Source organism: Scophthalmus maximus, chromosome 7, assembly GCF_022379125.1.
Source record: "Scophthalmus maximus strain ysfricsl-2021 chromosome 7, ASM2237912v1, whole genome shotgun sequence".
Taxonomy (NCBI): domain Eukaryota; kingdom Metazoa; phylum Chordata; class Actinopteri; order Pleuronectiformes; family Scophthalmidae; genus Scophthalmus; species Scophthalmus maximus.
In genome coordinates, this window is record NC_061521.1 from 23002501 (window position 1) to 23012500 (window position 10000).

General features: G+C 49.8%; 1 protein-coding gene across 6 annotated transcripts in view; it reads left to right on the forward strand.

Moving 5' to 3' along the window:
• znf423 (zinc finger protein 423) overlaps positions 1-10000 on the forward strand; it is a 134531-nt gene that overhangs the window by 77434 nt on the left and 47097 nt on the right. The gene's annotated exons all lie outside the window — the stretch shown is intronic.

The following is a 10000-nucleotide window of genomic DNA, read 5'->3' on the forward strand; positions in this document are numbered from 1 at the left end:
GCGTCGCTTGAAATGAAAAAAACCCTGCGTCTTGAGGTTTTCCCCATTTTCCCTCGGTCGCTCTCTTCTTACAAATGCGATGGCGACTGTGGGAGCGGACCGGGGAGAAACACAAATGACCCCCCCCCCCCAAAAAAAAAAACCCCACCCCCCCGTGTGGAACAAGGCGTTAAAATAAGCTCGTGGCTCGTACCCGGAGGTTGCGCTCGTGTGGCGTTTTTGTTCTTCTCCTTCTCTTTCCGCCCAGAGCAGTCAACCTGCGTTCAGCCTCGCCTATTAGCCCGCAGTCAAATCTGTGCTGCGCTCGACTGGTGATGTCGGCCTGCCGCCTAAGCAGCCGTCCCACGGGCCGCGGCTGAGCCGGAGTGTGTCTGCGAATCACGAATCTTGGTGTCCTCTTTCCTTTAACGCACGCACGCACACACACGCACACACACACACACACACACACACACACACACACACTTATCTCTATGTATGTAGTGAGCAGGTCTAATGTGGTTACTTTGTGTCACTGAAGACTTAATGAGGCGAATAAGAAGCTTTCGGAGTCACTGGAGGTGGATAATGTATTTGCAGGGTCACTCGTGTGTGTGTGTGTGTGTGTGTGTGTGTGTGTGTGTGTGTGTGTGTGTGTGTGTGTGTGTGTGTCACAGTCTTTGCCACCGGCAATGCAACATCGCCGTCCTCTTCTAGCCCTCTGCACCCAAATTTTTTTTTTCGTAAAAAGCCAGCGCTCCGCTGCCTGACTGCGGTTGTTGGCAGCTCGTCAGACGGCCTGACGAACTGAAACGAAGTACTGTGCCGCAGGAACACGGCTAATCCCGTCCCGCGCGCGTCCAAGTGTCCCGTCTGAGAGAGGTGGCCTGCACCACAGGCGTCGACATGTCCGCTCAGAGGTGCTGTTGCACACATGTCCGCGCACACCGATCAGTCGGCGTTCCCTCCTGTCTGAAGGAGCTGAAAGCCTCTTCACACACTCCTCACGCTCCTTTCCAGCCGGCGTGGAATTTCTGTTTTGGAAATTCAGTACTTGTCACGGCCACTTCAACGCCGCCAAGGACCAGAAACGTCACACCACCGCCGAGCAGTTTCGACTTCACCGACAGCCTGAGCGGGGAAGTTTGTGTCGGCGCGGTACGAAAACAGATGACAGCCCCCCCCCCCCCCCCCCCCCCCCCCCCCCGCCCGTCTTCCATCCCTCCCCCCCTCATCCATCCTTCCTTCCCTACATCCCTTTCTCCCTCCCTCCCTCACCACCTGGAGCCAGCGAGCCGTGACACCGGAGGGAGGGAGGGAGGGAGCGATGATGAAGGGACATGGGACTGAGAGAGCGAGGGAGGACCTCAGAGGGCTAGATGAAGAAGAAGGAGAAGAGGAGGAGGGGAGGAGGGGGAGGATTAAAGATGGATGATGGGACATATGTGGACATGTGCAAATTCGCTTTGATAATGCATTCACTCTAAAAGTTCATCATGGTGCACATTATGTAGGGAATGTTAACGGCATTCCAAGTGTTGTGCAGGTATTTTTGTCAGTGTGTGAACGTTTATGAGTGATAATAAAAGTGCTCAAATGAGCCACAGAGTCCCTCCACGTACATCTTTTACAGTTCTATTCCCTCTCCGTCATGCTGTTCTACACATTTCTTTAACCTCCTCAAACACCGTCTTCTTTTATCCCCCATAACCTGCCCTTTTTGAATAGATAGACAGGAATGTGTGTGTGTGTGTGTGTGTGTGTGTGTGTTGGAGCATGGTGGAGCATGGTGGTCCCCTGGAGAGCTCATTTTGTCGTCTTCTCGCTTGAATTACCTTCTTCCTCCTCTTCTTCTTCTGCTGTTTATTACCAGTCATTACAAGCTGTTTGGAAAGCTAATAGGACACACTGACAAAATAGACTGGGAGAGACCCGACCAGGATGAGCATCAGAACACAAGATAGTTGCGCGTGTGTGTGTGCGCGCGTCGTGTTTCATGTGTGTCCTGTTTGCCTGTGAGAATATTTGTACATGCAACATCAGCTATCTTAACTCATGTGTAGAAGTCGTGTGCTTTGTGTGCGAGTGATGTCTTCGTTAGCTCCCTCTTTGTCGGCAGATGTGTGTGTCTGCGCCCGTGTGCGCGTGTGTTCGACGTACATTGTTTATTGAGTGGGTGGCCAGAGATAAAGGGCTGTACACTGTATCTGCAATCCCCCTTTGCATTCCCCTCTCCTCCCTCTCTCTGGCTCAACCCGTCCAGGTGTGGCTGCACCAGCTGCTAAAGAGAACGGGACAATTACACACACACACACACACACACACACACACACACACACACACACACACACACACAAAAATAGATCCTCGTCTCTCTCCTCCTCTATCTCTGCTGGCTAATTGTCACAAGACAAACAAGGCGCCTCGCCTTTATGCGCTTCATAAACAGGGGCCAGGCAACAATTAACTCCCTGCTTAATTCACTAACTATTCTGAATTCATTTTCTCCCGTGACAGGCACATCTGTCACAGCTGCTAGCGAGTGTATGCATTCTCTGTGTGTGTGTGTGTGTGTGTGTGTGTGTGTGTGTGTGTGTGTGTGTGTGTGTGTTAGAGGCGGAGTGTGGGCCTGTACAGTAACACTGTAAGGGGCGGTGCCTTTTTAAATAGCAACACATTGAGGTTGAGTACTACTCTTGTGTGCGGGCGTGATGAAGTGCCCCCAGGTGAACGACTGGATGGAGAAGGGACACGACGATGTGCCGCAGCAGGGTGGGTTGAGAGCGTGAAGGTGGCAGAGGCAGGTCAGACTGACGTGGACACTAATTATTGTCCAGACAGTTTAAATAAGGCCAGACGAAATGGCGCGCAACGTGAAGTTTAAGTGATGCTGAAAACAGTCGAATCCAAGCAATGGGGCAAATATGAAATATCTTGCCAACAATTCTATCTCGGATCATCTACGTGAATATTTTTTAGCTACATTTTTACAAGTGAGCGATTTTCTAATTATCCACAAAGTTTTCATTGGAACAACTTTGTGTCGGTGGAATATTCTCAAACAGCAGGAACGTGGCAGGGAGACTGACTCTGGAGATATATATATATATATATATATATATATATATATATATATGTATATGTGTGTGTGTGTGTGTGTCTGGGTAGAAGTTTCAGATACAGAGATACCTGAGATATGTGAGAACATTTAGGGAAATCAACGATTTAATCGTGAATAAGTGTTTGGGATTTGTGTCCTACATCTGATTTCCGTCCTTGTTTGTAGACGTGCATGCATGCATCTTGAATAACGCCCCAAAAAAACGGTATTAATAATATTACAATATGTGCAGCATAATAAACTGTACTATAACCATAACAAAAAGTAACTCTCTGCTATATATGGAACAAGAGGGATAATAGAAAAACACTAAAAAAGGGGGTTTGGAAACATAACACAGGGCAGAAGGGACACAGGCCGACTAACAGTGATAGAAAGTGATAGTGTGCATTTCCAGAATGACACTATGTAAGTGAGAAATTGAGACACGGAGAAAACAAGATGTTGACAGACACTGTGGCGATTATCGGTCAATTGAGTGAGATTCGTACTGATGGGAGACGGCGGGGGAGCGGAAAACTTCAGAGGGCCACGGAGGAAAGGTAGACGGAGGCAGAGTGAATGCAGATCAATCGGGTGAGAGGAGGAGGAGGAGGAGGAGGAGGAGAGAGAGGGAGGGAGGGAGGGCGGGAGGGCGATTGGGTGGAATCACGACGAATGAAGCGAGAGACGAAAAAAGGAGAGAGTGACGGAGGAGAGGGAGACGGAGAGGATGAGATGTTTTGGCTCCTGCTCAGTCCTCTCGCCGAGCAGCTGGACTTCATTAGTGGCTGGTGTTAATTACTGGGACTGTACACACACACACACACACACACACACACACACACACACACACTCGCGCGGCCAGAGATTCAGGGTCACCTTGCTATAGCCTTGTTTGAACCAGCAGAGAGGTGGAGATGGTGCCAGACAGACGCAAAAACAGAAATGGAGAGCGCTCGCACACACACATGGGCACACACACACACACACTCACACACACACACACACAAGGACACACACACACACAAACACACGCACAGGGGCACACACATACACAGACGGGCACACACACATGGGCACGGACACACACACACACACACACACACACACACACACACACACACACACATGGGCACACACACACACACACACGCATGGGCACACACACACACATGGGCACGGACGGACACACACACACACACACACACATGGGCACACGCAACCACGCACCCACACACACACACACACACACACATGGGCACACGCACACACACACACACACGTGTCCGCCCACCGTGGGAGCTCTATATGTTATTAAGTGTATTTTGAGCAGGGGAGCAGCTGTGAAACGGACAGGTGATGCTGTAGATCACCGAACATAATTAAGATATTTTTATACGGTCCCGATGTATGAACTTCAGATCGTAATCGCAGATGAATAGGTCGAGGGGAAGATAAAAAGATGAGGATAATGGGAGATGAAGGATGCTTATGGCGAGGATTATGAAGATAAAATGAGAAACGGGTGCTGTTGGATTTCAGTAATTACTGAGGGTTGTGTGTATTTCAGGAGTGTACTTACAACCGGCAGCTTCGTGGCGAATAATTGTAGCTGCCACATAAAACAGCCTCTCCGTTACGCTGGTGATGAGGCCGTCATGATGAGGCACTGCTCATTTATGTTCTCTTTTTATTCTCACACAAAGACAACGACTATAAAACGCTTGATTCATCTGAGGGAGTCAACACAAGTGTCTATTTTTCATTTAATTTCTTAAAGAGGTTCACAATTGTGGGCAAGATGTCAGTTGATGCAGGTGCTTCCAAGGTTATTTCACTTCTTTAGTTTTTTGATGGTGTCACTATTAGAGCTGATGAATTAATTGCCAATTATTTTTGATAATCGATCAGTCGCTTTCAGTGGTTTCATGAAGAAGAAGAAAGTCCAAATTCTCCGATTTTTCCGCTTCTAAAATGTGACCATTTTCTTGTTTCTTTGATTACTATTCGGTTTGTGGACAGAACAAAACATAATCTCGGGCTTCGGGAAACATTTTTCAACCTTTTTATGGACCAGACAACTGATCGATTAATGTGGAAAATATCCTACAGATTAATTGATAATGAAAAGGATCAGTATTATATAACCCAAACTTATGATAGAGGTGTAAATATGCCATCTGGGACTGGGTCAGCGCAATATCAAGACTATTGTCCGTAGGCGTACAGTAGTCTTTGAACTGGACCATTTTTCGGAAGGCCGAGTGTGAGAGCGAGGGAGCGAGAGAGCGAGGGAGCGAGGGGAAAAGGCGGAAGAGGTTGAAACAACGGTTCACTCTTATCTCCTCGTCTCTAAACCAATGTCGGCCAGGCGGTTCTCTTTATTGCGGTACAAAGGCCTTCTGACAAACTCACACACATACACACATACACACACCTTCCTGGGTAAATCAATGCATTCTGGTTTCAGTAATTTCCCAAGGTGCTTTGCTCCCCCCCCCCCCCGGGTGAGCAAGGTGACAAAGTCAGGCACGAAGGAGAAAATCTCTTACTTTCTGGCCTTTCTATTTTTTTTCTTCTTGTTCTCTCACAGCCCTTGTTTGCTTTCTTCTTCTCCTTCTTTCATTCTTTCTTCCCTTTATTGATGTCAGTGCTCTCGTTTTCTCTCTACTGTATGTACACTTGCACAATGTGCAATATGCCGCTTATTAGATTCAGACGCGTCTTGAAATAAGCCCGTGCATAGTCCCTCTTTTATGTCAGGGAGGTGTTTTTGTCGTTTTTTGCTTTGACCAGTCGGAAGCGAGAGATGCTTCCATGTCATTTTTTCCGACGCTGCGGTAGAAACTTGCGATTTAAGAGAAGTTACATCTGTGAGTTGACGTTCGAAGAGAAATCGGGTGTTGTTTTTCGTCTCTTGCACAGTAAATCCACGTTCCCCGCTTCAAATCATTTAGCGTTGGCTTGATTTTTCCAGCCAGAGAAACGAGGATGAGAACAACATACCAGCCGTGTTTGAACCTGAGGGGGGGGGGGGACAGAAATGTGGGGATGCAGAGGCCTGGAACCAGGCCAATATTTATTTTTTCTTTTAATTATAGGTCATAATAAGGCCGTGCACATGACGCAATAATTAACATTCCAAAACTCATCTCGTGTACTAGTAGTAGTTCTTTCAGCGGCAGTCTGAGCCTGTTATAGAGTAACTCACCTGCAGCACTTCATCACATTGGTACTTGTATTTGAAGGCTTCACAACCTGATGATGATAACAACCGCTATGTATATATTTTTTCAATCCAAACTTTGTTTATTCGCCCTGCTGTTTGTGTTTCTCTCTCCCTCCTTCCAGCCCACCACCTCCTCCCCCCTCCTTCCTCCTTCCGCTCATGTTCTCTGTCTCTCTCCATCCTTGTATCTCTCCTGGATGAGAGACGCTCATTTGTGACGGAGCCAACCTGCTAATGGTGGATGGCAAGCAACACAATTGTCCATGCCAGACACACACACACACACACACACACACACACACACGGGCGTGTACGCAAGATATTTGTATGTACCACACCGAGTCGTGTTTTTTTTTTTTTGTTATGCCACCACGTACACACATTCGCAGGTACATGCACAGGCGCGGACACACATCGGTGCGTAGACACGCCGCACACTCGCACTAATGTATTCACATAAAACTCCCGTGTGCTCCCCACTGCATTGCTCCTGGTGCTGTGCTCCCCCTCTGCTCTGCGCCTCCTCCTCCTCCTCCTCGTCCCCCCCACCACCACCACCTCCCTTCTCCTTCTCCCACTACATCTGGCACGCTCAGCTGCCGAGGAGTGCCGTAATTATCCCGCCGGAGACGCGCACACACTCGGTGACGAAAGCTCACACACACACACACACACACACACTTGTCTTCGGCGATCCGCGCCGCTCCCTGCTGCTCTTCGTCACTACCGGGGCTTCATTAGAGAGAGAGCGTGCGTGTGTGTGCGTGTGCGTGTGCGTGTGTGTGTGTGTGTGTGTGTGTGCGCGTGTGTGTGTGTGTGTGCGTGTGCGTGCGTGTGTGTGTGTGTGTGTGTGTTGATGCGTGGTAGTTTTGGATGCTGCCCAGATGTTTTTTTCTTCTCTTCTCTTCTTCTTCTATAGTTGAGGAGTCGGGCGTGTCCTAGATGCAACTGCCCCGCTCCTGTAGGCTCATATTCCGTCATGTCCCCGACAGACAGTGGGCAGCGGAGTGCGCCCGTGCCCGTCTGGAGTGGACAAACGCGTAGGACCTTGTTGTGGCGGCGAAGAAACTGAGCGCGTCCTTTGCGTTGTCTCACTCGCCCGTAATTCCCACGCGACACTAGAAATGGATGGACGACGAAAGACTCTCGTTCTCACGCCGATACAAATACATCTCACACTTGTTCTCTGTGCAGCGGGCCTTTGCCAGGATGTTTTTAGTCTGCCTGGTGTCACGCTGTAATTACGGGCCTGTACAGATTGAAGGAGACGCTGAGGTCGGAGGGCTGCTGCCTGGGGTGCACGCCTCTGTGCGTGCGTGCGTGCGTGCGTGCGTGCGTTTGCGTGTGTGAGAGAGAATGAACAAGTGAGTGACTGTGTAACGGGAAAAAAAGAGAAGAATTGAGTGAGTACACTGTGATTGGCAGTCATTTTGTGCACTTAAAAGTTTTTAAGTGTGTTTATAGTATGATTGGCATTCAGCGCGCTTGTGTGTGCGTGTGTGTGTGTGTGAGCGTGTGTGTGAGCGTGTGTGTGTGTGTGTTTGTGAGTGTGTGTGTGTGTGTGTGTGTGTGTTTGTGAGTGTGGTCCCGCGGTCGCCCGCTGGGCCTGCTCAGAGTGGTAACGTGAGGTTTGATTCCCCCAGCGCCACTTTGTGTCAGACTTACCGCGGCGCGAGAAGCCGTCGAGCTTTGTGGGGCGGGGGGGGGGTTCTGGAAACGCCTCCCACCATTCTATTTTCAATCCGTTGCTTTTAGAGCCACGGACGGGTGCTAAATCAGGTGACAGGCCCCCGCTTCCCCCGCGTGTCACCGAGGCAATAAGGCCACTCGAGCCTGTTGATTGCCGTCTTTGTGGAGCAGCTTGCCTTCAGTTTCCCTCTCTCTTCTTTTTCACCCGAATCCTTTGTTACTCTCGGCAGAATTCGACTCGCAGAGCCTTTCTCTGCAAAGAATATGGTTGTTTCTTAGAATGTGTTTAAGGTTGATCCGCTTGTGCACGTGTCGGCACTCACTTCGAGATAGGCGTTTTCTTCTCGAATGCATTTTCCGTTGGTGCTGTAGGTTTTTTAAAAAACAGGAGGCCTGGGGACTTCTTGCTCCTCTTGCACGGAGTTGAGTTTGTGATCTGGCTACATCGTTGGTCAGCTGAGTTTTTGGTGGTTTTTGCCTTTGACCGTCGTTCTTTTTTTAAAATGCATTGGCGCGACCCGTTCGCTGGCCTCTTCTCAGAAAGAAACATTTGACGGGAGATCTAGCGCCCTCAGCCACTTTCCCCCGAAGAGAGTCGACAGTTTCTCCGCGGCCGCCCGGCGGTTTCTCAGGCCGCTGTGAAATACCAAATCAAGAACTTCTGACGTGTGGTCGTCCTGCAGGAAACAAGTATGGATCGGGCCATGCCCTCCGCAGCAGTGGCGGCGGCGGCGGCAGCTCACGTTAACAGCTCACTTCTCTCCTCCATCTACGTCTCACGCACTTTTGCGGTCGCGAGTCACATTTTTTTTCCCGTCTGCGTTCATCACACCGCCACAAGCAGAGAATATCTCGGACCCGGCGCGGTGAATTCCCCACTCATAATGAGAAGCCGTGGGACTGGATGAATGGCCTGGTCCAGGCGCCTTTCAGTTCCTCTCGTCCCCTTCTCCTTTAATCCCCCCCCCAGCCCCCCCCCCCCCCCCCCCCCCGCGCCCCCGCCGCCGCCTCCTTCTCTTCATTGTCTGTCCACTTCCCCTACGGTAACAGCTTCACCCTCGAGATTCACCGGACACACTGCACACACACACACACACACACACACACACACACACACACACAGAGACACGGTATCGCTAGGGGCTAGGGGCCTAGGTAGAAGTGTGATTTCCCTTGTGTTCTACCTAACCTGGAATATCTGACGATGTGACACCAGAAAAGAGAGGGATTCAGTGTGTGTGTGTGTGTGTGTGTGTGTGTGTGTGTGTGTGTGTGTGTGTGTGTGTGTGTGTGTGTGTGTGTGTGTGTGTGTGTGTGTGTGTGTGTGTGTGTGTGTGTGTGTGTGTGTGTGTGTGTGTGTGTGTGTGTGTGTGTGTGTCCGCCTGTCCATCAGTCTCTGCACTAATGCGCGCAGACGGCAGCGGCCCCCCGACCAAAGTTTGGGCAAGCGGCTGTCGGATCGATAGCTTCCCACCAGCGATATTTGGTATCAATGCCTGTCCTCCTCATTAACGCAGCAGGCTGCGCTCTCCACGGACCCGAATTAGTCATACACACAAACAGGCGCAAATATGCAGCTTCACACACACACACACACACACACACACACACACACAGAATACATCATCGGAGAAGAAGCTGGCCTTTTGTTTTTTCTCCCCCTCTACCTCCAATACATCCGTTTCACTTCTCCCCTTCTCTTTCTTTCTTGCGGGGTCCCTTCAGCCCGGAGCACAAGAAGAGGACTTTCTTTTCCTGCGTGTTTTGTCTTTTTTCAGACCACACTGTAAATCCTGTGACAATTTTAAATTCCTCTTTAATGACTCGACCGTCCCCACAGGTTGGGGTTGTGATGCTAGAGTGTTAAAGATCAGTTTTCCACTTCTCCATCCTTCCCTCCCTTCCCTTCTTCTCAATCTGCTGGTGTCGAAACAGAAATCTCCTGATCTCCACGTCGTCTGCGACCGTAAAGCAGAAATCATTTTCTCCTATAACAATGA